The sequence below is a fragment of the Pleurodeles waltl genome, chromosome 6 (genome assembly GCF_031143425.1).
Source record: "Pleurodeles waltl isolate 20211129_DDA chromosome 6, aPleWal1.hap1.20221129, whole genome shotgun sequence".
NCBI lineage: Eukaryota > Metazoa > Chordata > Amphibia > Caudata > Salamandridae > Pleurodeles > Pleurodeles waltl.
Genome location: NC_090445.1, coordinates 1,434,208,012 through 1,434,231,867, shown reverse-complemented (window position 1 = coordinate 1,434,231,867; position 23,856 = coordinate 1,434,208,012). Strand labels below are relative to the sequence as shown.

Sequence of the window (23,856 nt, the reverse complement as noted above, 5' to 3'; positions counted from 1 at the left end):
GGCCAAAATGAAATTGAAAAAAATCTTCCTAAATTCCTTTATTATCACCAGCAGAATGATCTGCATAAATAATAAATAGCTATGTAACCAAATCTTTGAAAAGTCAGCCTTAAGGAAAAAAAATGGGCCTAAACCTTTTCACTAACTAGCATATTAGTAAGACTTGGGAGTTTTCATTCTCTAAGCTGAATTCATAGAATGCTGTTTAATATTTCACAAACTATTTAAACTTCTACTTTTACCAGCCACAGATAATAATACCCTAGAAGTGCCCTATGCAATTTCACAGTGAGTCAGTCTAAACCTTATGCCTTTTTTGTTCAATGGCATCAGATAACATTAACAAATCCTGATGTTAAACATTGTCAGACAGAGACAAGTGTTCTTGTACAGCTGGGGTGCATTACTGGATGTACCATCGGAATTGGTATCATGTGAATAGTCTTGGGTAAAAATCCATAAATGTTCATGAACACCTCAATTAGTTATTAGGATTCTACCACTAACCTCCCTGATTTAATGAGTTACTTTTGGAGGTTATAATCCTTTTATGTTTGTGGGCTAGGAGTCTGTCTTGCACCCAAGTGGAGTCACTACTTCTGCACCTCTGCACTGTAAAGCCTGTGTTCAGATTTACAACTTACAAATGTTTCTGGCAGCCATACAAGTAGCTTCACTTATGATCATAATCATGCTTCCGTTTTGTCTACGCAGGCCTCAACCTTTTAGCATCAGCAAATTTCCCCTCAAGTTCCCAGAGCTATTTAAGCTTGTTGTACTTGTGCCATTACGTTTGTTTTGTACCTGATGATTTTACCATACAAATCTTTGTAGGGCATCCCGTATTATGGGCACTGAGCTCACAGAAAAGATGCTAATATTGGAGATGATCATTACTTCAGTATTAATAGTTCCAGTAACTTTGTCATTGGTTGAAATTGATGTGCATGTCATCCATTATTTACAATAGGAATCTGCATCCACTAGTAACATGATGGTGGGAGCAAGATCAAGGATGTCAATCACACTAATCATTTCACTCTGCAATCTAGACATGACAATCTCATAATGAGGTCAATGCAAGAATAACTTTTATAACTATAATTACATGTTATAACTATAATTATAAAGAATATCTCGCCTTCGGCTCTGGCCTTTATCGCGGGAGCGGGCCTTTAATAGCCGGTAGAGCCTGCTACGGCGGGTTCTAAGGCTATATTAGAACATTGGAATGTTGAGAGCTCCATTGAAGAATGGCTAGTAGAAGCCCGGAGATATAACATTCCAATGTTTGTCTTCATGTTTCTCCCTTTTTAATTGAGGACATTCTACCCTTAGTGGGTGGAATGTTCTAATAGCCTTATTGCCCTTCTGCCTTAGGGTATAGCTGTTGTTAAAGACCCTCTCCCTTGTTATAGCCCCATGCCTATGGCTCAGGCTCATGGACTTTAACAATCAGTATAGCCCTTGGCATTGGGTTATAAGGATATAAGAGCAATGCAGATGAACTATAAACATGTTCAGCCAGCTGCAGTAAACATCGGACATCTGACCAGTGTAATATATGTCTTAATGTTCTTAACATTTTTTTATTCAAGTTGTACAGTGATAAGAACTCTTGAACCTATCATTAGATTGTTCTAGTGTTAAGTTTAAATTCACACCAAAATGGAGCTGGAAGGCTGGATCTCTACTTATCCACTATGATACGCTGGTCATCAAACCTTATTTTCACTGGTAGCCCTGCTTCTTGTCTTTACAGGTAATTGCAATTCTTTGTTGTCTTTTATGTCTCGGTTTTGCTTCTTGTTTTAGATTTGCTTATGTCTTATATAACATCATAAATAAACTTCAAATGCCACAAGTATGCATGATAAAGTATAATAATAACTTCAAAGTCATAATAAAAAAAATTACAAGTATTTTGCATGAGAAGTTAAAAAATATCATAAAATCATAGTTAGGCACAGGGGTGGATCTAAAACACAAAACAGCTCTAATTCTTTTTTTTTATACCAACCTAAATCGTATTTTGCAAGCAAGCCTACGGAGTGAGTCCAGCCCTTTCAGAAGGGTGTTAGGGCAATACCCATCTGAGCAAAGTATGAACAAATGGAGCCAAACAATGCATTTTAAAGTCATAAGATATCAGGTATATTGGTTAGAAAGCCAGAGATTTTGCAGACCTTTATTGTGAATTATTCCAGTACCCCAGTATGTAAAGGTTCATAGCCAGGCCAGTATTGCCCCTGTTGGAGTGGTGAATACCCACAGTCCCCAGAGCACCTGCTGTAACTCAGTTGTCGTTATGTCCCAGTACATAAAGCACCATTCCTAGGCAAGTGTCCACAATGTCCCAGTACGTAAAGCACTTTTGCTAGGTCAGTGTCTATAATGTCCCTTTGTGTAAACTGCCATTCCTAGGACAGTGCCCAGAATATCCCTGTATATAAACCACCATCTGTGGGCCAGTATCCACAATGTCCGAATGTAAACTACCATTCCTAGGCCAGTGCCCACAATGTCCGAATGTAAACTACCATCCCTAGGCCAGTGTCCACAATGCCCCAGTATGTAAACCACCATTCCTAGGCCAGTGCCCACAATGCCCCAGTATGTAAACCACCATTCCTAGGCCAGTGCCCACAATGTCCCAGTATGTAAACCATAATTCTGCGGCCAGTGTCCTCCATGTCCCTTTATGTAAACCACCATTCCCAGGGCAGTGTCCACAAAGCCCCAGTATGTAAACCACCATTCCTAGGCCAGTGCCCACAATGTCCCAGAACACCAAGTCTATGCTTAGCCAGGTGTCCACAGTGCTTCATTGTGTTATGCGCTATCCTCAGGCCAGCAGCCACAAAAGCACAGCGTCTAAAGCATCATTCTAGGGAAAGACATTTCTGCCACTTGTAGGACAGACTTGCATCTCTGCGGTCAGTGCGTGTACACCGTTTTCTGGAAGGGATTCGACCTTTCGATCTGAAGGCTGCAAAGATCTCTGCGACCGGTAAATTAACCGTCTGTTCTGTTTCTTAAGTAAGTATTGGAACTTGTGACCTACAGATTACACCTAGGACTCTTTAATAGTTACATTATTGTTATATGACAGCTCACTAAGATTCTAGTCTGCCACATGCAGATGAACGTGATAGAGCTGATCCTTTTTTAATATGTTCGTTGTTTTCCCATTTACTCTCCTATGTTACTCTTTCATCTCCTGGTTGTTTTTACTACACCATCTCTCCTTCCAGATATTCCACCATTTTTATTTTGGCTTATTTCTCTCTTTTCATCAGGTTCACCTTACACTGTTTGTGTTCCAGTTGTCTATCTCCGTCTCCTGTGTTAAGTAGCTTCTTTCATTTTAAGAAAACCAGGGGCAGGGGCTGATGGAGGGGAAGGGGCGGGCAGCCTCGTGCACCGGTATATCAACCCATGTTCCTGCCCCTAATGCCTCCGCTCGTAGAATGGGCTGTGGCTGTCTGTGGCTGGAGCGACAGTGCTCTGAGAGAGTGAGGCCGGTAGACAGGTAGGTACATGAAGCGCGGACACCTTTTCTTGCAAAGTTACTTTCGGGGTTCGAAACGTAGTGCCTCCAGGGCTGAAACAGCCTTTTGTGCCTTTTGTAATCTAAGTATCGTTCTTTGGGTCTCTTCACTTATAAGTTTCTGTATGGGACCAAAGTTCCCCAGGCCCATGCGTTTGTGCTGCTACAGTCCAGGTTTTTTTCCCTTTGAATTTATGGGGCTTGTGGTCCTGTTTTATAAAGGAATAAATAATACTACAAGTCCCAGAATTCAAAGAAAAAACCTGGACTTGAGCAGCACACCAGCATGGACTTGGCAAACTTTGCCGGGCTGTATTTTTTTTTTTTGCCCTTTCTTTTCTCTGAAATTCATAGTATCCGTCTCCGTTTCTCTGTCCAGTAGTGGTGGATGAAACATGTTGGCAAAATGTAAAACACATGAAGTACACCTGCAGTTTATGTTTTTCGTACGGGAGAAATTTGCAGGGATATTGTGAATCTGTTTCTCTTTGCAAACGTCCACATATTTCAGTTTCTATAAAGTACATTGCAAACGGTTTCATTTAGTGGCACGCGAAACAGAGTGAATAACTGAACCAGAAATGCAACTGTGCCGATGTGGAAATAACAAAATAGAGCAAATTTTTCGTGCAGTTTAACTTCCGCACTCCGCCACAAAGCTCTGGGGGCCACCATTATTGCCTATTTCCCCCTCTCCTGCTCACACATCCATAACCCGTCACGCCCATCTGAAATACGAAAACGTTGCTGACTGAATAAAGCTAAGTTTTGTTGCCATTTTACAGAATAAGTAGCAGATAATGGAACATTGCACTCGTGAAGTAACGAATGCGGGGGTGGGAGGAGTGGTCGATTGGTCGATCAGAGGGGTGGGTAGCCCGCCTCATCTGTATTTGTGGCACTCGTGGTTCAGCCCAGGGGTCAAGTGAAGTAGGAAACTAAAGGCAAGATCTGCAGGAGGTAGAGTCAGTAAGGACCCACGCCTTAGAGCTTGGAGCACTACCCCATATTCTGAGTCTGAGTCTGATTGGGCCCCTGCCCAGCACTACCTGCAACAACTGCAACAATGCTGGGGATCCGGAGGATCCCACGTTCCCCACACAATACTACAAAGTGGCGACGAGGGCCAGCCTGCTCCTGGCTGACAACTTCATGTCCCAAGGTGCCTGCCCATGGCTGCCGCGTGTGCGCTGCGAAGGAGCGCGAAAATCATGCCGGGCAAGCCACGCCACCAACAATGTGAGCACACAGCAAAGGGAACACTCCAAGGGTACTATGCCTCAAGTGCACCAGCGATGAGTAACAGGATCATGAGGAGATCAGGTTAAGGCCCTGGGACCCAGCCCACGTTTACAGCAGTGAGGGTAGGTGAAATCCCCATTTCCACCTACGGGGGGACAAAATCACAAGGCAGCAAGGCCTCCCACGCGGCAAACACCAATACAAAAACAAATAAAAACAGGTGCACAAAAGACAAATAAGGCAAAGGTGACACCACCCGTTAGATGGCCTGAAGCCCCCACACATGCAGCAAATCTGTAAAGGCCCAGCGACAGCGGACAGAGTGCCCAACTCCCAGCACAAGTGCCCCCACCAGCTGACCAGGAGGCAAGTGACTCACCAACAATAGAGTGACCCTGGGTTCCTCATCAACACAAAAATATACCCAGAAAAGGAAGGAGAGGACGCACGACATACGCCACCAAAGGGGAAACCAATATATCCAACATACCTCCCAAAGATTCATTCATGCAAAAGCGTTAAGTTGGAAAGACTGAGTAGAACAGGAGGGCCTCTACTTCAACGCAATGAAGACAGAGGATGAGAGAAAACGTGTCATGATTGTGCACCTAACAGGCAAAGAAGTACACTGAATCTCCCAGAAGCTACCAAAAGTGACCCCCAAAACACATCTGACCCAGGAAATATCGCTCAACGCGTATATTGCACCCATGGGCAACCAAGTCTATGAGCGATTCATCTTCAGGCAAGCCAGGCAACAAGAGAATGAATCCCTTGATGTATTCTACACAAGACTCAAAGAATTGGCAAGCACCTGTGGCTTCACCGATGAAAGGGAAGAAATATGAAGCCAAATCATTCAGGGCTGAGCGACAGCAAAACTAAGAAAGTGCATCCTGGAAGAACCTGGACATTCCCTAGAAGACATTCTAACGATCAGCAGAGACAAAGAGCTATCCAAAGCACAGGAATCTCATTTGGAGGCTGCTCTGCAAAAGAGAAATGGTTAATGCCGTCAGATCAACCTCTTCCCCAGGAAAATACCCAGTGAAAGGACGATCACCAAAGTCATGTGGATTCTGTGGTGGCCCCACACACCAATCCAAGGACTTTCCTGTTAAAGAAAAGAGATATGCAGTTTGTGGTGAGTACAACCACTACGCAAAAGTATGCCTCTCTAGTAAGTTAAAGCCAACTCAAGCCACATCAACAACCTAACAGACCGTAATAGTGACATGGACGAGGAGGAGAAGGAGGCAGAACACACGGTTCATCCTGTGTTCACCATAGTGACAGCAACCCCAAATCCGCACCACCTCCTCCAATGTCAAGTATGTGTGGGCACGCATTCAGTACTTGCCACATTAGACACTGGTGCCTCCATCAACTTACTATACAGGGAATTGTACCTGAAGCTGCAACCACCAGGCCCCTCCAGAAAACACTGACCAAAGTCTTAGCGTATTGTATTGTATTGTATTGTAATCGTATTTATATAGCGCTTACTACCCCTGACGAGGTGTCGAAGCGATTTTCGGTGAGTAGCACGCTACTCTGGAACCCAATAAGAATTAGTGATGGATAAGTATCGGGAAATAATGAGTACAGTTTTAGTATTATTATGAGTTAATTTGAGCCGCGGATATGAGAGTTTGTTAGTTAGATTGACTGGAGTAATGGAGGGGTGGAGGAGGAAAGAAATCCAGAAGTGTTAATTGGGAGTATATCCTTAATTTACTCAACCCAAAGGCTTGGGATGAGTAAAGGGGGATGGAGGAGGGAAGAGTATGTGGAAGGGTTAGGGAGAGCATAGTAGCAGGGTGAGATAAATGTGGGAGAATTTAGTAGGGTTGTGTGGGAGGTCACGGTAGTAGAGTGACGTTTGGTGAGTTAGATGTGGAAGCAGAAGGAGGAGCTTAGGGAGAGTTATTTAGAAGATGAAAGTAGTAGAAAGGATTTGAGATGAGTCAGTGAGAATGGAGGATAGTTTGATAGAGACATGACATATGATGATGGGTAGATAAGTGTGATAAGATGAGAGCAGGAATTCATAGATATCTAGTATAACAACCCACCCAGGATCCATGCAATGACCCACGAACATGCCAAGCACAGAAACAACATATATACATACATACATATATATATATATACACATACACACACACACATGAATACACACACATATGCACAAACAATACATAATTAGAACCATGGGTAAAATATACTTAGTCAAACAGGTTTAAAGAGTGTGTGTATTTTACTGTTATGACATAGTAGCGATACATATTTTCTAAAGAAACTATACATAATTAGAAATATACACATAATCTGAAAAAAATATTTATCAACATAGGCATATGCAGTTCACAGTTGTTTGAATATGGTGGTTATGAAGGAAAGAGCCAACTCTTGAGTAGTTTTCTGAAGACAAGAAAGTTATCTGCGGCTCTTATAGTTGGGGGTAATGAATTCCATAGTTTGGCTGCTTGAACGGAGAAGGATGTACCACCTATAGTCTTTTTCTTGTATGGTTGTGTTCTAAGGCGGGGTGCCAATCTTGAGCGGAGGTTTCTCTGTTGGATGTATTTGGTTATTTTGATTCTGATAAAATGCGGTCCTGTTCCATGTATAGCTTTGTGGGTGATACAAAGCAGCTTGAAAGTGCATCTTCTGGCAATGGGTAACCAGTGTAGTGCTCTCAAGGCAGGGGAGATGTGGGCTTGCGGCTTTACATGTAATAGTAGCCTGGCTGCGGAATTCTGTATACGTTGTTGTTTTTTTCATAACAGATAGAGATGATCCATGGTAGAGACCATTGGCATAATCCAGTTTGGATAGTACAAGCGAGATAGTAGCTTGCACCTTGTGTGGAAATCCGAGGTGGGGGAAGATGCGTTGTAAAGTCTTCAAGGTGATGAAGCTTGTTTGTGCTAATTTGTCCACTTGGGCATTCATAGTTAACTTGGAATCCATGGTGATTCCTAGGTTTTTAACTTCCTTGGATTATTGAGGAGGTGGTCTGAGATCGTCAGGCCAGACGCACAGAGGGTCATAAATTTTCTAGTCACCACATATGAGTATTTCTGTTTTGGAGGTATTTAGTTTGAGATGGCTCCAGGTCATCCACTGATCAACGGCTCTGAGGCAACTGAAGATCTGTGAGTTTGCAATGTTTTTGGGGCATTCTAATTTAAGTAGTATTTGTGTGTCATCTGCATAGTTGTAGCATGTGAGACGGAAATCATTGATCAGTTCTGGTAAAGATATCATATAGATGTTGAAAAGCAAAGGTGAGATGATTGACCCTTGGGGGACCCCTGCTTTTGTGAGGTAGGGTTTGGATGAGAAGGGGGGCGAGTGGATGATATTTGATCTTTTTGGAAGATAGGAAGTAATCCAGTCGAGAGCAATCCCTTGTATGCCGGCTTCGTGGAGTCTTTGAATTAGGGTGTCATGGTCAACCGTATCAAAGGCAGCTGAGAGGTCCAAGAGAAGTAGTGCAGCAACTCCATTTCGGTCGACTGTGTTTTTAAGATCATCCCAGATTGCTATGAGTGCCGATTCAGTGCTTCTTCCTGGGCGGAATCCAGTTTGGAAGTCTGAAAGTATAGAATTGTCTTCAATGAATTGTGACATCTGGGCGAATGCTGCTCTTTCTATCAATTTGCCCAGGAAAGGTCCATTTGTGATTGGTCTGTAGTTGTTGGGGTCTTGCGGGTCTAGGTTTGTTTTCTTTAATAAAGGTTGTATGTATGCCTTTTTCAGGTCTACAGGAAAAGTTCCTGAAGTTAAAGAGTTGTTAATGATTCTTCTTACAGGTGTGGCAGCAGAAGTAGATAGAATGTTCTTGAAGATTTGTGGTGGGCAAGGGTCAGAAGGGCAACCAGAAGGTCTGCTTGCTTTGACCAAATCCGTAAATTCATCCTGGGATATTTGTTTGAAGGACTGTAGAGGTTGGGTTGGGTTGGTTTATTCTTAGAGGATATTTTCGGAAAGGGGTTAGTGCTGATGTTTTTCTTCTGTTTTAAATAGGAGTCCAATGTGTCTGCCTTGGTTATGTAGTGAGTTGACAATTTGTTTGTGAAATCTTGAGTAGTGGGATGACTTCCTTCCATGCATGTAGGTTTTCGAAATTCATTGAGAATTTTATAAAATTCCTTGGTTGTAGATTGAGCATTTTGAATTCTGTCTGAGTAGTACCTTTTTTTAGCTAGAGTAGGTGGAGTACCGACCTGGGTCCAGCAACCCTGCAGACTACCTGTCCAGACACCCCAGTACAGCTACTCTGGGTGAAGACAAAACACGGGAGATGAAAGAGCATGTCCGGTACTTAGTAGACTGGTTCTGCCCCTTGCCCATCTCAATGGACCAAATCCAACGAGCCTCGGCCAAAGATGAGTGTCTACAGGAGGCCCTGGAAGTGGTGAGAAACAATGAGTGGCTTCGGTTTAAAGAGAGGGGGGCCCCGAAAACACCCAAGGTGCGGCGCATCATGGAGAGCCTCTACCATGTCCACCAAGAACTAGTCGCTGACCCAGAGGGATACCTGCTTCGTGGACATAGACTGATTATTCCAGCCAGGCTCAAAGATCAGGTCATACAACTGGTCTTTGCACGCCACCAGGCATGGTCAAGACCAAGAATCGGCTGCGCGGTTAAGTCTGCATCCCACTCATGGATGTGAAGGTGGAAGCCCTGGTGAACTCCTGCCCCTGGTGTCAGGCCACCAGTGCCGCTCCAGCCCATTCCCCAATGATAACTGAAATGGGGTCCCAGCAAACCTGGGTCTGTGCCAGTATGGATTTCGGCAGCCTACCTGATGGAAGATAAAATATGGTAGTCATAGACGACTATTCCAAATACCCAGAAGTCTAAACCATTTCATCGCAAGGGGCTCACGAAGTGCTTCCTAAGCTGGAAAAGATAATGGCCACACACAGACTGCTCAGAAAACTGAAAACCGACAATGGCCCACCATTTCAAAGTCACGAGATGGACGAATACCTCAAGTCCTGGAACATCATGCACCGAAGAACTACCCCAAGATGACCGCAAGCCAATTGGGAAGTCATACAATTTATGAGGATGCTAAACAAGGTGGACGACCATAAAGTCCTCGCTAAAAAACAACAATCCAATGCCCATGAAAGCCAATGTTGTGAAGTAAGACGTTCTATGCTCCACATGGGGGACCAAGTGCTCCTCAAAGACTGATGTCCGGGGAGCAGGTTTTGGCTCCCGTTCAAGAGGTCCCCATGGACAATCACACACTTATATGGCACCAGAATGACTACTTGGTATGGGAATTAAGTGGTATCCATAAATATTTCACACTTTAACAAGTTCCATAAGCCAATGTTCCCGTGCACAGAGAATGAACAGGAGGAACTTGCCGGAGAGGACGGAGACCATATTGCACTAGGGTCCCTGCCTGACCCCTTGGAGAGTCAAGAGGGATCGAGCGTGAGACAAGTCACCCTCGTGACATCCCAGATTCAAGCGAGCTGGAAGAGGCCCCTACCCTGCCATGTGGGAGGAGTGAATGAACACGATACAATCTGCAGGCCAGTCCAGTCCCCTCTACTCGGCTAAGGAACCACGTAATGTATCAGTGACCTTACCTGGACTACAACAGGGGAGAGGGGAGGGTTGGTCTAATCTTGAATATGTTTTGAGTCGTAATTTTTCTGAAACAGTGGAGGAATGTAACATCGCACTCGTGAGGTAAGGCGTGCGCGGGGGAAGAAGGGTTAAATGGTTCCCATCCAGCAGAGTGGGTGGCCCGTGACAACCGTTGTTCAGTGGCGTAACAAAGGCTCCCGCTGTAAGCGGGGTGGGCTGATCTCCAGGGGGGGCCCTCAGCACAGTACCTTGGCCTGGAAGCTCCTGAGTGAGTTTGGGGGAGGGCCCCTCCATGTACGTTGCAACTGCAAAGGGGCCCCGTCAAGTTTCGTTATGTTACTGTCGTGGTTTAGCCCGGGGTTACGTGAAGTAGGAAATTAAAGTCGAGATCTGCAGGGGTGGAGTCAGTAAGGACCCACGCCTTAGAGCACGGAACACCAGCCTATATTCCGAGTCCAAGTCTGATTTGGCCCCGGGGCCCAGCGCTACCTACAACTACGGCAAACTGCGACAGTGCTGGGGACCCCGGAGGACCGCACGTTCCTCGCACGATGTTACAGATTGGTGGACGTATTTATGTAAATCAGTTGCTCAGATCTAATATTTGTGCGGCACCTAGTGTCAGAAAAGTAAAACGTTCACTGCAAACCGCCGTGGCATGCCTAAAATTCAACATGAATGGGTATCACTTTTAAAAGAAAGCAGTAGAATTAAATGGAGGAGTGGAAAAACAATATAGGATTAATAAAGTCGACTAATAACATTTCCCCCTTAACTGAATATTAATCATATTTGCGATATAGGATTCCAAACGCAGCTGGATATACAAAGGGCACGCCAGAACATGAACCCAAACACTGATGTCAACGTTGGAAGTCAGCCATTGGTTGTGAGTTGCCAAATGCCTGACTCCAGCTGTTCTGTACACATAGAGCATTCATTGGCCGCACCGCAATGATACCAGGCGGGGAAAGGCTTTGAGCCACTGCTAGGAGATGAGAGCCCAGGACTGGAGAGGACACATACTCCCCGAAGGAATTTAATGAATTGAAAATCGAATTTTTACATTGCTGGTGGTTCAAAAACAAGATGAAGATCGGCGACTACGTCGCAGAGTTTTGGCGCCATCAGTCATAAGAGAGTAAAGAAGAGCAGAGCATTTTCACTCCTTGATGGGCCAAAACAACAAACGAGTGTGATTTTTAGGGTCAGTTCCGAGCGGTTATCAGACCTTCTCACAGTTTGTCCTCCTACCCACGGGACAGTCCACGCACCAGTTAAGGCCCCTCTCTGCCTTGCACTCCCCTAGCTGGATTGTTCTGCCACGAGATTTCCATCTGAACGCTTCCACGGGCTATACGTTAATGAAAGCCCTTCTCGCGTGTGCTGGTACTCAAGGCCGCGCTGCCACCCAGACGTTGCATTTTCCCAGCGGGCTACAGGCTCAGGGGCTGTGTAGTGTTTGCCCCACACTACAGGCTGCTTTGGGAGCTGGATGGTCAGCCCTAACCTTATTCTAGTCTCATCCTCCAGCAGAGCGGAGCTCATTTTACAAGGCATGTTTGGTTTCTAGTCCGGCCCTGGTTGTACATTTTTCCAAGTGGAGAGAATTCTCAAACCTTGTTCTATGTTAATGTTCATAGGGCAGGTAGAACAGCCTGGGCTGAGATTACACCACCTCTGTGGATTCTCTTGTGCACCCTTGAAGCTCCAGCTGTTCACCCATACTGTATATAATGCTTGACCTACATGCCTTTCTGTGATGTTTCATCTGGGTATCTGCAATTTCTGAAGACTATGGACCCCTGGTCTGTCCTCAGAATGGGACCACAGAATGCGTAGAATCATTTCATGATATCAAGGTTATCTGTCCCCAGGTTTTTTGTTTTTTTTAAACACAGAAATAAGTTAATCTCCCCCTCTTAGCAAGGAGAGGTTTGGAAGTCTGTGGTACATGGCAGGTTAGGCTCGATTTCCTGCCCAATGTTAGCGACCTCTTAACATTATTAAATTCATATCAATTGCTATGCAAGGATGTAGACATGTGAGTGAAAGTGTCTCAGATAGTGATCGACAAAAAGTATTAGAGGAGACACTCTCCTATATTACTTTGCAAGATTATAACGTTTTACTGGAAAACGCTAAACTCTTTTTAAGCTGCGTATATTCGTGTGTTTATTTAGCTGCAAACATTTATAATATATTATCATTAAAAAGTGTTAGGCATTGAAAATTATCCCCACTTGTATCCACTTCGACAAGAGGAATATTTATTGATAGGTGTCTTTTAAAATCTATTAAAGCAGACTAGTCAAGTGAGCAAATCAACGAAGCATCGATTGGATTCTAGTTTTACTTTTTAACGATATTTTCTTTTTGTTTTAATAAAGAAAACACAAGGTGTCTTGAACTCAATGACTATAATACAGAATCTAATTCGAAGGAGCACATTATAGTTGACAATTTACAAGGAGGGGCATCTGTAATGAAATTATAATCTCTACCTTGAACACATTCCTATAGTTCATATTCAGTCCTCAAATGTCCCCATTTTTTCTGGGGCAGCCCCCACTTTCACATGGATATTGTTCAGCAAGCACTTACCAGTACATGCTTGAACCCTATATCACAAAAGTAATTTCTTCTGGCTGCCCCAGAGTCTGGATACATCTTGCGTGCGATCATTAATCCAATATCACATGGTGTTTGGACATATGTGCTTCCTAAGAATATTCATTGTCCATTATAGAGTAACATATCCCAAGTAATGGTTAGGAGACACCATCAACGCTGTGCAGCCAAGTAACAGTCATGATGTAATACAGGGAGTGCACCTGTGGACTCTACCCTCATTCGAAAACAAAAGCCAAGTAACACAGAAGGTGGCAATTGGATAAACAGCAAGCAGACCAACCAGATGAATGAGAAAATATATATTTGAAACGGTTATTCAGTTAAAATATTGTAACATGATTTAAAAAAACAGGAGGGATTACCTCTAAACTGTGCTTCATTTTATTTGTGTGCATGAATGTCATTCAGTCGAACAGATACAAACGTAATACTGATAACAGCTTCACAGGGCAGTCATACTGGTCCAATAACTCTTACCTTTTATGAAAGTTTCAAATATCAACGATGAGCTGTTTGGGGTGGAACTTCCTTTGGGGCGTCTGGAAGAGCACAGAAAATATTATTATTGAATCTATCCTTTGTACAAAGCAAGTTACAAGTTCAGAGATAGCTGCAGACAGAGGAAGCAAAAAGATGGCTTTTGAGAGGTGGTAGATACTAAAGCACCTTTGCATGAAAGGGAAAGGCAGGCACGGCAGCCAGGGTAGTAAAGGCTCAAGTGAACATTACGTGCACACCTGCAATGTCTTTGATCCCAACTTTCAACAACAGGTTAGAAAAGGAGACTCGACAAGCTTGTACTATTCAATAATATCAATGGCATGACGTAGCTGTGATTTATTTCATAACGTAGCAGAAACTGGGTTGGTGGAAATTGTAGTTTGACCCGATACCCAGCTCATACCCTCACATAAAGAGGCATGAGATTAATCAAATAAAGGTGCTCTATAGGTGTTTTTGCACATTTACCACTGCACTTTGCACACCATTGCCAGAGGAGAGTGTTTGTTTGAGTGATAACTTGTGCAACCATTTGTGGCCACAGAGCCCGAGGGACGTGTAAAAAAAAAGAGGGTTATATGGGAGGGCAGAGTGTGGTTTTGAACCCCACCAGAGTGCTGAACACTTGTTATGTTATGTTTTTGTTTAGGGCACACTTCTGACTAGAAGTGATGGCTCCACAGAGACAACTGGTTGAGGCAGAAATGACATTTCCCATGAGGACGGAGGAGCTAAAGACCCCCTCCTCCATGGTCCAACATCCCTTCATGAAGGGTGTGCATTCTGATTGGCTGATAGAGCTAGGGTTCTGACTGGTTCACAGGGTAAGTGTTTTTATTGGACCTAGGGCTTAGGGTTTGAGTTCTGGCTGGTGAATAGGGCTAGGGCTGTGATTGGTTCCCAGGGCTATGGCTCACATTGGCTCTAGGGTTGAGGGCTAGGGTTCTGATGGGTTAGTGTTAGGATTCTCATTGTCCCAAGGTCACCTGATCATTATGGCTATTTAACCTCAGGGTTCAGTGCGCCCAGCCTGGGAGTCCAGGCAAAGGGTGACAGGTTATGGGTGTTGCCTGTTAAAGCCGGGAAAGGGCCTAAGGCCAGGTAAACATCTAGGGCCAGATGTATCAAACATTTTTGCATTCGCAAACAGTGCGATCTGCAAAATTTGTCCGTTTGCGAATGCAAAAATGCCTTTCACAATGTATGAAAGGCATTCGCAGCGCAATTTTAAGGAATCACAAAAATAGCGATTCCTTAAAATTGCGACCCCATTTAGAGAATCGCCAATTGCTATTCTCTAAATAGGAAATCTCAAATAAGGAATTCCTTTTTGCGATTTCCAAAGCACATGTATCAAACATTTCCTAAATGCAAATTGGGCATTTAGGAAATGCAATTTCCACCAAATCTAATTTGGTTATAAGCATGTGCAATTTAAAAAAATGCTTTATAAATGCATTTTCAAAAGTGACATGTAGCGCACAGATGCCCATAGGGCATGTGTTGGCTTCACATGTCCGCAAATATTTTTTTGGGGTGCATTAGAGGGGGCCTTAGGCCCCCAGCACCCTGGGGTTTGCATTACCTAATTTGGGAATTCCTAACTGGAATTCACAATTTGGGAAATGCAAAACCTTTTGCACCTATTGTAGGAGGCTGGCCTGGCTTATAGTAGGTACCTTGTGGTACTTACACCCTGTGCCAGGTCCAGTTATCCCTTATTAGTAGAATAGAGGTGTTTCTAGCAGTTTAGGCTGTTAGAGGTAGCTATGGCAAAGCAGCTTAGGCTGAACTAGGAGACATGCAAAGCTCCTACTATACCACTTATATTATATAGCACAATATAATAAGAAAACACAATACTCAGAGTTACTAAAAATAAAGGTACTTTATTTTAGTGACAATATGCCAAAAGTATCTCAGAGGATACCCTCACTTAGGAGGTAAGTAATATACACAAATGATATGTACACATACCCAAAACAGGTAAGTAACAGTAAGAAAAGTAGTGCATACAATGTAGATTCACAATAGGATGCAATAAGTAGACATAGGCCTAGGGGCAACACAAACCATATACTCCAAAAGTGGAATACGAATCACAAATGGACCCCAGGCCTATGGGAGATAGTAGAGGGTCGCTGGGACTGTGAGAAAACAGTAAGGGTGTCCAAAATACCCCACCCCAAGACCCTTAAAAGTAGGAGTAAAGTTACCCTATTACCCCAGAAAGACAGTATAGTCGTGATAGGGGATTCTTCCAGAACCACAACTGCTACCAAAGCACTGAAAATAGATTCCTGAACCTGAGGACCTGTAAAAGAAGGGGACCAAGTCCAAGAGTCACCCAAGTGTCCGGGGTGGGGGGGAGCCCACTAAACACCAGATGAAGGTGCAAAAGGGCTGCCTCTGGGTGGAAGAAGCCGAAGATTCTGCAAAAACGGATGGTGCCAGGAACTTCCCCTTTGGTGAGAAGATGTCCCACGGCGTGCTGGAGGTTGCAGAAGTGTTTCCACGCAGAAATACCGCAAACAAGCCTTGCTAGCTGCAAGAGTCGCGGTTGAGTATTTTGAGTGCTGCTGGGGCCCAAGAAGGACCAGGATGTCGCCCCTTGGAGGAGGAGACAGAGGGGGTGCTCAGCAACTCAGAGAGCACCAACAGAAGCAGGCAGCACTCACAGAAGTACTGGAACAGGCACTTAGAAGATCCGAGGACAGCGGTCGACTTAGAGTCACAAAGGAGGGCACCACGACGTCAGAGTCCAACTCAGCGAGTTGGGCAATGCAGGACAGAGTGCTGGGGACCAAGGCTAGGCTGTGCACAAAGGAAGTCCTGGAAAAGTGCACAGAAGCCAGAGCAGCTGCAAATCACGCAGTACCCAGGTTTGCTGTCTGGCCTGGGGAGGCAAGGACTTACCCCCACCAAATTTGGACAGAAGGGCCACTGGACTGTGTGAGACACGTGGACCCAGCTCCTGTGTTCCAGGGACCACGCTCGTCAGGATGCGAGGGGACCCAGAGGACCAGTGATGCAGAAGTTTGGTGCCTGCGTTGGCAGGGTGAAGATTCTGTCGACCCACAGGAGATTTCTTCTTGGCTTCCAGTGCAGGGTGAAGGCGGACAGCCCTCAGAGCATGCACCACCAGGAAACAGTCAAGAAAGCCGGCAGGATGAGGCGCTACAATGTTGCTCGTAGTCGTCTTGATACTTGGTTGCGGTTTTGCCGGCGTCCTGGAGCAGTCAGCGGTCGATCCTTGGCAGAAGTCGAAGAGGGGCGTGCAGAGGAACTCTGGTGAGCTCTTGCATTCATTATCTGAGGAATAGCCCAGAGGAGAGACCCTAAATAGCCAAAAAAGGAGGTTTGGCTACTAAGAAAGGAGGCTTGGCTACTGAAAGAAGTAAGCACCTATCAGGAGGGGTCTCTGATGTCACCTGCTGGCACTGGCCACTCAGAGCTGTCCATTGTGCCCCAACACCTCTGAATCCAAGATGGCAGAGGTCTGGGACACACTGGAGGAGCTCTGGGCACCTCCCCTTGGAGGTGCTGGTCAGGGGAGTGGTCACACCCCTTTCCTTTGTCCAGTTTCGTGCCAGAGCAGGGCTGGGGGATCCCTGAACCGGTGTAGACTGGCTTATGCAGAGATGGGCACTATCTGTGCCCATCAAAGCATTTCCAGAGGCTGGGGGAGGCTACTCCTCCCCAGCCCTTCACACCTATTTCCAAAGGTAGAGGGTTTAACACCCTCTCTCAGAGGAAATCCTTTGTTCTGCCTTCCTGGGACTGGGCTGCCCAGGCCCCAGGGGGGTAGAAACCTGTCTGAGCGGTTGGCCGCAGCAGCAGCTGCAGTGGAGACCCCGGAAAGGCAGTTTGGCAGTACCCGGGTTCTGTGCTAGAGACCCGGGGATGCATGGAATTGTCCCCCCAATACCAGAATGGTATTGGGGCGACAATTCCACGATCCTAGACATGTTACATGGCCATGTTCGGAGTTACCATTGTGACGCTACATGTAGGTAGTGACCTATATATAGTGCACACGTGTAATGGTGTCCCCGCACTCACAAAATTTGGGGAATTTGCCCTGAACAATGTGGGGGCACCTTGGCTAGTGCCAGGGTGCCCACACACTAAGTAACTTGGCACCTAACCTTCACCAAGTGAGGGCTAGACATATAGGTGACTTATAAGTTACTTACGTGCAGTGAAAATGGCTGTGAAATAACGTGGACGTTATTTCACTCAGGCTGCAGTGGCAGTCCTGTTTAAGAATTGTTTGAGCTCCCTATGGGTGGCAAGCTGCAGCCCATAGGGATCTCCTGGAACCCTAATACCCTGGGTACCTAGGTATCATATACAAGGGAATTATAAGGGTGTTCCAGTGTGCCAATGAGAATTGGTAAAGTTAGTCACTAGCCTGCAGTGACAATTGTAAAAGCAGAGAGAGCATAAACACTGAGGTTCTGGTTAGCAGAGCCTCAGTGATACAGTTAGGCACCACACAGGGAACACAAACAGGCCACAAACTTATGAGCACTGGGGTCCTGGCTAGCAGGATCCCAGTGACACATATCAAACACACTGACAACATAGGGTCTTCACTAGGAGCACTGGGCCCTGGCTAGCAGGATCCCAGTGAGACAGTAAAAACACCCTGACATATACTCACAAACAGGCCAAAAGTGGGGGTAACAAGGCTAGAAAGAGGCTACCTTCCTACAACTACAGGCCCATATGGATGAATGGAGTCGCATTCTCTATTCGCGATTCGGTAATAGCGATTGCGAATTTTAAGAAATCGCTATTACAGTATCGCAAATTTCATACATCCCATTTTTCATTTCTTAAATAGCGATTCTTAAAATTCGCTAGTTAAGAAATGCAAAACTGATTTTTGATACATCTGGCCCTTAGTACTTCAAGAACTAATAACCCTTAAAAACCCACCTATTCCACAACACATCCCTCATATACAAACTCTAAGAAGCTTTAACTACTAACAAATCTCTCCATGAACCCTTTAACCACACCACTTATCACAAACAATGCAATAATTAAATAACTACACCCAAGTAACTTATATAAACAATGTCACTTGCCAGAAAGAAACTAAAAATCAAGGGAAGGTGCAAACGTATGATCACAAGGCTCCCTGACAGTACCTTCTCAACATAGCCCTCTGCATTCTACGCCACACCTCTCTAACCAAACAACCTCCAATCCACCTTCAACAGCCACAAGCACAGTTCACCCCCAAACCAGGAACCATAAAGATACCCTATCCCCCTCTACCTTTTTACAAGACATGAAGAAGAAAGAAACACACCAACTAAACTCTTCAACGCAGGATCCATGAACAAAAATCACATTAACATATGTGACCTCATACAGAACCTCACCTTTTTTTACAGAAACATAGTTCAGCAAAGACTCTGCACCCACATGCCAAGAAGCCATCCTTCATTATTTTCACATAAACAAAATCTCAGTGCCAAGAATTGGAGGAGGCCTAGCTGTCATTCATTAAAAAACACTACAAATAACAATCATCGAAAATCTCATCATGGTAGCTATGAACCCTTAAAGATAGGATGTCACTGAAATCAAACTATTACTTATTTCTTCCTCCTAATTTATGGACAACCATGTAGCAATGCCAACTTTAAAGGACTCCTACTTGATACAATAACTAACACCCATCTGGACCACCAAAACCTATCTACTCTAGGAGACATTAACATTTAATTTGACAAGAAAAATCTAACAAATCCAAAGCCATAAGAACTACCCTTGAAGTTTTCAACCTACAACAAACTGTTTCTGGCTCAACTCGCTGCACAAGACGCAGCCTGCATGTCATATTTGCACTCTTAGGACAAGCTACAGTTAGAGACAACTCCCCGTAAGCTGGATTGTCTACAACAGAATCACCTTCAAGATCCACACACCTATCAATAACCTTAAAATTCAAAAACACCAAAAACCACTCATAACGACAATAGAAAAAACTAGACGTTCTACAACTTAACACCCACCTTGAAAAAAAAAACATAAACATGCAGCCAGAAGACATGCACACATTCTAGAACTGAATCTTGACTGCTCAGGACAAACGGATACCAACAAAAGCGTCATTGAGAGTTGACCACAAAAAAAACATGATCACCCAAACTCAGCACCCCAGGAATCTATAGAGATATCCTTTGTTCAACCTGTGCAGGGGAAGTAGTCAGATGTCCACTAAGCAAGTCCCTGAAACAATGTTCATTCCAACCTGAGTTCAAAACATGCTACATCAGACCTCTCCTCAAAAAGAAAAACCTCGACCCATCTGTTCCAGCAATGTACAGGCCTATATCAAATGGGCCATTCTTAGGAAAGGTTGTGAGAGAGCAGTGTTTACTCAACTCTACTTTTATTGAACAATATGGCTTACTGTTAGACCAACTGTCCATTTTCACACAACACAGAGGCATAGAATCAGCCAACATATGCATCTCTGATGATCTAAACTTAATTGACAAAAACTGCCTTATTACGTCTGGATTTAGTGGCTACATTTGACACTATCCACCACCACACACCACTGCAAAGACTTCACCATATTGGAATCCATGAAAATACTTTAAAATGGATTGCTTCTTATCTCACAAACAAAGTGTAGCCTACCTACCCCCTTTCACACCATCCCATCACACACAACACTGCGGCCCAAGGGTCCCTCATAAACCCTCTATTATTCAACATCTATCTAACCCCCTGACAAAATCTGAATAAATCATACAATCATACAACTATACAGATGACACCCAAATCATTTAAAAAATAGATAGCCCCAGAGACTTCCACAATTCAAAACCGATAACTCAATCAATCAATTTTTGTAGAGCGCAACTACTCAGCCGTGAGGGTCTGAAGGAGCTGGAGGGGTAGGGGGTGGGGTGGTGGGGGCAGACAGAGCCTCATTCCAAGAACCACTTCTTGAGGCTCTTGCTGAAGATAGTGAGTGAAGGACTTTGTCTGAGGTGCAGGGGTAGGTTGTTCCAGCTCTTTGCTGCGAGGTAGGTGAAGGACCTTCCTCCAGCAGTGGTGGTTTTCCATATGCGTGGTATGGTGGCCAGTGCTTGCTGGGTGCAGCGGAGGACTCTGGCAGGGGTGTGGAAGAAGAGGGGGTGGTTCAGGTAGGCTGGTACGACGTTGTGTATGGCTTTGAACATGTGGGTGAGTAGCTTGAAGGTGATTCGATTTTCTATATTACTATAACTGCCTTTGTGACATAAACACATGGATGTTGAATAACGATCTAATGTCAATACCGCAAAGACAGAGATTAAGAATGCCTTCTACACAATAAAAATACTATATCGCGTCTTCCCATTCCTTGCATACCAGCATAAACTGGAAGCCACCCTCACTCTCGTAATCTCCAAGCTTAACCATCCCAACAGCCTATACCTTGATGCACCTGCATTCATTAAACACACAATGCAACTGATCCAAAATTCTGCTGCAAAGCTTCTTCTCTGCTGTCACCCAGGAAAACACATGACCCCAATCCTGCAATTGCTCCACTAGCTACCTGTAGCTAAATGGACAACATTCAAGTCACTCTGCATTGTCCACAGAGCCTCCCAATGAAATGGACCTCTATATCTACAAGTTAAATTCACGCATTACAAACCAAAAAGTATACTGTGCTCCAGACTTGCACCATTTATCATACCACCTTACAATAAGAAATTCATAGAAGGCACTGCTTTATCACTACAAGCTGCCAAGCTCTGGAACTCACTATCAATCAGCATTAGAAGTACCCATGGGCAAATACACTTCCGAAAAGTTGAAAGCTTGCCAATTTTCTAGATAACTGCACCACCTGCATCCAGACAACAGAGCCCATAAAACAGTCACACTCAAGTGCAATCCTCAGCTTACAACCCATGAATCGCGAACAACTCAAACTGCTTTCATTACTTAGGTAAGAAAAAAGAGCTGACCTATGGTTCACCGTGGCATTATTTAGCTATGTAGTTCAGGATATAACAGTTATTGCTTCCAATAATACTAAGACCATAATATGGGGCAGTCAGCATAAAGTAGTAGCCTATACTTATTACATTTATATAGTGTGTATGCTGCAAGGGTTGTCTATCACTAGCAGTGTACAGCCAAAAAACAAACATCACCAAAGTAACAGGCATGGAATAACTGAAGAGATCCGACACACTTTTTTGGACAATTTTGGAGGACTCTAATATAGGCTATTCTCTGCAGGCCCCAAATATCTCTACAATCTGAACACAAAGAAACACTTCTTTTCATCTCACAAGGACACTTGGATATGGGATGATAATAAAAATGCCCATCCCTACAAATCTCTCTACTTCTCTCTTCCTTGAACTCTATCCTCCACACAAACTCTCAGAATAGACAATCCAGTGCATTAGCCAGTTTAGCAGACTATTTCTTAGGAAATACCATAAAGGGACCTGCAGAGTTGTTCAACCTAACAACATGCTGAAAACCTTCAAATTGTGTGCCTGTCTCTTACACGTCCTCATCCAAAACACTGCTACGCACTGCTTCCCATAACATGATAACCGCACCTCAGAGGTCATTACGCATAACAGAAACACTTCCCACATAGAATCAAACATCCTTCCATCCACACACACTACACACATGGAAGTGTTCTCTTGTAGGCAAGTGCTTCAGAACCCCAAATAGGGGTAGTAAGCACTATATAAGTGTTGCAACAAAATACATTACAAATAACAGCACAATCTGCACATTTGCAGTGGGCACTTTCCAAGATAGAACAGCACCATGATCAGTGTATAAAAGGATTTTGATGGGGGGTGTAAAATGATGGCTTGAGGAGCCTGAAGAGAAACTCCTTGGAAATATTAGTACCTACTGAAGAATATTGACTTGTGCTGATCAGATGCATCACTTTCACACAACTTTCAGACTCACTCTCATTTTTAGCACTCTGAAGTTGCTATATAATGAGGTGCAGTGCTATATGAAACTTCAAAATAAATGTGTATGAGGATGCATCAGGGCAAACTGCACTCACTGAAGCCAGTTGATGTTTTGCAAACTATTAACAATGAAAGCAAAGTACAGAAGAGAGGGACTAAATAACTATGAGATTTACATCAGCATGGATAATATGCCTAGGTCTAAGGAAATGAATACATATTCCAGTGTATTACATTGTACCACCTGGGTCTCAAGAAACAGATCTTACAGACTATCAGTTAAATGCTTTTTCTACAGCTGAAAGGTTGTACGGGAGAAGCTTTCATGGTATAATAATAAGTATAGTGCTATGCCACAGTGCACTTTAAAGCGGTCAGCGCACCCCATTAGACAATGCACTGCTCAACAGCTGCCGCAATCTTATTCCTGACCTGGGTGCAGACCATTAGTGAAAGGCTGACAGGTTGGTCCATCTTTCACTTTGCGGGTGGCAATGAAACCTGCCTTTCAAAGGGAGCCAGAGATCCTCCTGCAGGCAGGTGCAGGGAGCGCCTACATCCACCTGCTGAGGGACGTGATCCCTACTTTCAGTAGGCATTCTGAGGTCACATTCACCGTGTGCCACCTTTGTGGCACACACTCTGTCTGCCCCCCTGGAAGCACTTTTGCCTCTGGCAAAGCGTTACCTTATTTAAAAGCCTCCATGCAAATGAGTGACCGACGTCTATAGGCTCAGATTTCATCAATGCTGGTTGTATTTTATAATGCCATAGTGAGCTTGCTTCTTAATGCTCTCTAGTGCTATACTTTTGTGTAAAGATTTATTGAGCATTTCTACAATTAAGTCTATTAAATCTAGTGAACGATTATTTGCCAGACAAGGTGGAGTCAAGTATGGAGATTGGAGAGTTTAGCTATCTCTAGGATTGTTCCCTTGTAAATGTATGCACTTCAAAAGCAAGGATGCTTCTGTACTGCCCAGGTTCTCTGACACTGGTGTACATTATGCAAACAATAGATGCATTTCGTTGTTGCGGTCATGCTTTCCATTAATTTTCAATAAACCAGTAATAGAAAAGCAGTTTACCACATAGTACATGTGGTGGTGGCCATCTTGGAGCATCCTAAGTAGAAACAGTCACAGTCACATCTGGCTGGAGCATGAAAAGTATCTGACGTCGGTGCTCCGCTTGAGTGATTGTTGTTCTAGCAGGTCAGCGCTTTAAGTACCGAGTAGGACTTCTTGTAGATTCATTTTATTTCTGTAGAATGTAGTTTTCCTGACTGGTTGACACTGTTTTCAGTCCGGCCTCGTTTATTCT

At 44.2% G+C, this 23,856-nt stretch overlaps 1 protein-coding gene across 1 annotated transcript in view; it reads right to left on the bottom strand.

Moving 5' to 3' along the window:
• RASSF4 (Ras association domain family member 4) overlaps positions 1-23,856 on the bottom strand; it is a 404,267-nt gene that overhangs the window by 308,992 nt on the left and 71,419 nt on the right. The window contains exon 2 of the mRNA XM_069240816.1: positions 13,529-13,590. The gene's annotated coding sequence lies outside the window, so the exon portion shown is untranslated. The remainder of the gene's footprint in view (positions 1-13,528; positions 13,591-23,856) is intronic.